Raw genomic sequence first — 5220 nt, 5'->3', positions numbered from 1 at the left:
TTCTGACCACTATAAAATGGCCGCCATTCTCAATGATGAAATTGTATGATGTGTGCCGTTTTTTATTTTTACTGCTTATACACGTGACAATGAAAGTTTTATTTAAAATTACCTTGAAAAAGTGCGATGGTTTACACTGACGAAGGCGGCAACGCCAAAACACGTTTGTAACCCTTGTTATGCGGCAGAGCGATGAATTAAATGGCTATACCACGCTAAAGCGACTTGGAGTGCTCTTCTTTGAGGCGAGTCCTGGGCAGGAAGGGACTGAAGTGTTTGGAAATATATATATAAAGATCTAATTGTACAGAGCCACCTAGAGAAAAAGAAGACCTGGCTGGCAGCAAAAGGTGGGTTTTTTAAGTGTGGGAAGTGCAAGGCCTGCAGCCACAGCTCAAATGTAAGGGAGGTCGAGCTTAAAAGAATAAAAAGAAAATGGAAAATAACTAAAAACATCCAGTGTACCACTGACTATGTCATATATGTTGTGACTTGCCCTTGTGGCAAATGGTACATAGGCTCAACCACCTTCCCTGTAAAAAAGCGAATTTTGGAGCACTGGCGTGCAATCACAAACAAGGATTTTGCATACAGTACGGCCAAGCATTTCCACCAATACCACGATGGAGATTGGACCAAGGCGAAATTTTTCGCACTGGATTCTATCCCCAAACATGTCAGAGGAGGGGATCGTTTGACAGCTTTACGCAGAGCAGAGTCCAAATTTATCTTACAAGCAGGGTGTATCTTTCCTTTTGGGATGAATATCGACGAAGAAATGTATGTCCATCTATAAAAATACTGTTCGGCAGGCTTCCCAGCCTTCCTCTTAAGGTACTCTGATTTCATGACATATCTCTTTAAATATGTCTTTTAACCGATACTGTTTTTCATTTTTTGTTTGGTTTTTCTTTGACAATAGGTTGATTTTATGTAAAGTTCTAAGCAGGTGATAATTCTGGAAAGTTATGACTTTGTGGAGATTGCTATGTTTTCTCTTAAATGGAAATGCACGGTTGATCTCAATGTACTAATGTGTTCTATTTTTACTTTTCCCTCTCCCTAGAGCATAAGACCTCGTCTAAAAATGAAGCAACAAACCACTGATAGAAAATATTGCTATGAGCACCAATGCTTCACTTGGAATTATTGATACAACTATGAGCACGAGATCCGTCTCCTATTTCTTTTTCTAGGGGAGGGCAGAGTTAAATTGACACTTTTTTTCACTAACTGACATTGTTGACTAGAATTGAACATAGCTCCTCTCTTCACTTACTTTAACGTTTATGTAATGAGTTTGGGACACATTAGACGTTGATACAGAGGGTACTATACCCAAGCGATCTTAGTCTTTTAGAGATATGTCTACATCCTCTCTCCAGCATTTAACTTTCATTCCTTCTGGAATAATTTTTTCTAAACTTTACAAACCTATTCTTTTTGGTAAATATACCACGGGTACTACACCCTAAACGAACATTTGATAACGTGTCATTTTTATTTTGAAATGTTATGTTGTTATTCACTAAATATATTTTCTTTAAAACCAAACAATGGGGAAAATGCATTTAATTGGATACTCATTGAGTTTCTGTTTTTGCTGAATGAAACGCATTGCTTTTAAGAGATCTCCGTGTGATGTTTGTAAACACGGAGATCTTTCTTCCCTTTCCATGATAATGCTATTGCATATATACCTGAGTGAAAAAAACGCTGGTCATGTGACCAAGAGCCCGTGAGCTCGAAACGCGTCGTTTATGCCCGAATAAACAACTTTGAAGTACCTGATGGTGTGGCTCGTCATCCTTGACCAAACGAAAGGATTCTGTGGATATATATATATATATATATATATATATATATATATATATATCGCCGAAAACTCCTACTGCTGCTGCTTTTCCATCGAAGAATGCACACAGAGAGCACGGACCACAGAGCTGATTTTTGAATGCCTTCTAGTTTATTTGCATAGATAGTGACAAACAAACGCTGGCAGCCATGAAGCGTTTCGTCCATACCAGGGGGACTTGATCACATGACGCTTCACTACCAATGGTCATTCTTTAAATAGTAATCACTTTTTTTTATTTTTTGTCGTTTTTTTACGTTTGTCATGCTTTTTTTAATTCACAAAACTTTACTCATTTGGCTAGCAATGACATTGATGTGCTGTTTGACGTGTACACAAAACCGACCGTTATTGACATGACATAGAATTGCTATTAGAAATAATTAATCTTTTTTGACATTAGTTAGTGTAAGGCATGGAGTAATAGCTATTGCGCTAGGTTAAACATATACAATTAATGCATTAATGCAGTTTTCGTTTCAAGTGACTTTGTTTATATATATATATATATATATATATATATATATATATATATATATATATATATATATATATCAAGTACAACTTGCCCTCTGCATTGGGAAGGCACACTGCAGTGCTCGGCCATCCAGCTATAATGTGCTTCCTGCTTTCTCCTCTCTGGTAGTTAATACGTTTTGCCGACGCGTTTCTGGGCACCACGCCCCTTCTTCATGGGCTCGGAAAAAAGCACACCTGATTCCTGCATGCGTTAGCTTTATTCAGCAGTATATTTTCCAAAGCATTGTGGGATTTTGAGTTCTGCATTCAGGTTTGTTTCTTTGCAGTCTTCGAGTGTGCCTGTAAATTCCAAATTAAAAGTTCATTATTTACTCTGAGTGAGTTCCAGAGGAATACAGGCAGGAATATATGCATTGATGAGCAGTGCGCTGTGTTTCGTTCGGAAAAGTTCTGAACTGACAGCCTCTTACAGCCCGTGGGTGGCGTGTCCTCAGGCTGCAGATGGTGCTCTTCCCCACGGCCGGGCCGCCGCGTAGACATCAAGTACAACTTGCCCTCTGCATTGGGAAGGCACACTGCAGTGCTCGGCCATCCAGCTATAATGTGCTTCCTGCTTTCTCCTCTCTGGTAGTTAATAAGTTTTGCCGACGCGTTTCTAGGCACCACGCCCCTTCTTCATGGGCTCGGAAAAAAGCACACCTGATTCCTGCATGCGTTAGCTTTATTCAGCAGTATATTTTCCAAAGCATTGTGGGATTTTGAGTTCTGCATTCAGGTTTGTTTCTTTGCAGTCTTCGAGTGTGCCTGTAAATTCCAAATTAAAAGTTCATTATTTACTCTGAGTGAGTTCCAGAGGAATACAGGCAGGAATATATGCATTGATGAGCAGTGCGCTGTGTTTCGTTCGGAAAAGTTCTGAACTGACAGCCTCTTACAGCCCGTGGGTGGCGTGTCCTCAGGCTGCAGATGGTGCTCTTCCCCACGGCCGGGCCGCCGCGTAGACATCAAGTACAACTTGCCCTCTGCATTGGGAAGGCACACTGCAGTGCTCGGCCATCCAGCTATAATGTGCTTCCTGCTTTCTCCTCTCTGGTAGTTAATAAGTTTTGCCGACGCGTTTCTGGGCACCACGCCCCTTCTTCATGGGCTCGGAAAAATGCACACCTGATTCCTGCATGCGTTAGCTTTATTCAGCAGTATATTTTCCAAAGCATTGTGGGATTTTGAGTTCTGCATCCAGGTTTGTTTCTTTGCAGTCTTCGAGTGTGCCTGTAAATTCCAAATTAAAAGTTCATTATTTACTCTGAGTGAGTTCCAGAGGAATACAGGCAGGAATATATGCATTGATGAGCAGTGCGCTGTGTTTCGTTCGGAAAAGTTCTGAACTGACAGCCTCTTACAGCCCGTGGGTGGCGTGTCCTCAGGCTGCAGATGGTGCTCTTCCCCACGGCTGGGCCGCCGCGTAGACATCAAGTACAACTTGCCCTCTGCATTGGGAAGGCACACTGCAGTGCTCGGCCATCCAGCTATAATGTGCTTCCTGCTTTCTCCTCTCTGGTAGTTAATAAGTTTTGCCGACGCGTTTCTGGGCACCACGCCCCTTCTTCATGGGCTCGGAAAAAAGCACACCTGATTCCTGCATGCGTTAGCTTTATTCAGCAGTATATTTTCCAAAGCATTGTGGGATTTTGAGTTCTGCATTCAGGTTTGTTTCTTTGCAGTCTTCGAGTGTGCCTGTAAATTCCAAATTAAAAGTTCATTATTTACTCTGAGTGAGTTCCAGAGGAATACAGGCAGGAATATATGCATTGATGAGCAGTGCGCTGTGTTTCGTTCGGAAAAGTTCTGAACTGACAGCCTCTTACAGCCCGTGGGTGGCGTGTCCTCAGGCTGCAGATGGTGCTCTTCCCCACGGCCGGGCTGCCGCGTAGACATCAAGTACAACTTGCCCTCTGCATTGGGAAGGCACACTGCAGTGCTCGGCCATCCAGCTATAATGTGCTTCCTGCTTTCTCCTCTCTGGTAGTTAATAAGTTTTGCCGACGCGTTTCTGGGCACCACGCCCCTTCTTCATGGGCTCGGAAAAAAGCACACCTGATTCCTGCATGCGTTAGCTTTATTCAGCAGTATATTTTCCAAAGCATTGTGGGATTTTGAGTTCTGCATTCAGGTTTGTTAACTACCAGAGAGGAGAAAGCAGGAAGCACATTATAGCTGGATGGCCGAGCACTGCAGTGTGCCTTCCCAATGCAGAGGGCAAGTTGTACTTGATATATATATATATATATATATATATATATATATATATATATATATATATATATATATATATATATATATATATATATATATTACCTACTGGCGATAGCCAGTAGGTATATATAGTTAGGATTTTTTCCCTATGGGATTTCTGAAAATTCTATGTCTAATAACTTTGGCGTTTGTGGACGGAATTGGCTGAAATTTTCAGGAAAATGGCACATTTTGTTTCTGAGCAGCCCCTGAAAATTTGGGGGGGGTTCTTCAAGGGGGGGCCGAGAAAAAAGGGGGGTCCCAAAACACGTTTTTCCCATTCATTTTTCCATAGGGCGGTTGGACTCACTTTTAGCCCGAACGGCTGAATGGATTTGCACGAAACTTGGCAAAATTGTAGGGACTGTTAGCCCGATGTGCCTTTGCTAGGTCTCAATATATGTGCTTCAGTGAATTTTGAGAAATTAACGTTTTAAACAAGATATATATCTGTAACAGCGCTCCGGGCAGCGCTCCGGTTCGCGTACTTTTCGCGTATCGGAACTTTGCGATGCGAAGCTGATTGGCTCTCTGGTGTCTGTCAACATTCTAAACAGTCCGGAGCGGCCACCATCTTGTCTCTCGGTAGGATC

This window comes from Lissotriton vulgaris, chromosome 6 (assembly GCF_964263255.1).
Source record: "Lissotriton vulgaris chromosome 6, aLisVul1.2, whole genome shotgun sequence".
Classification (NCBI taxonomy): domain Eukaryota; kingdom Metazoa; phylum Chordata; class Amphibia; order Caudata; family Salamandridae; genus Lissotriton; species Lissotriton vulgaris.
This window is presented reverse-complemented; position numbering follows the sequence as displayed.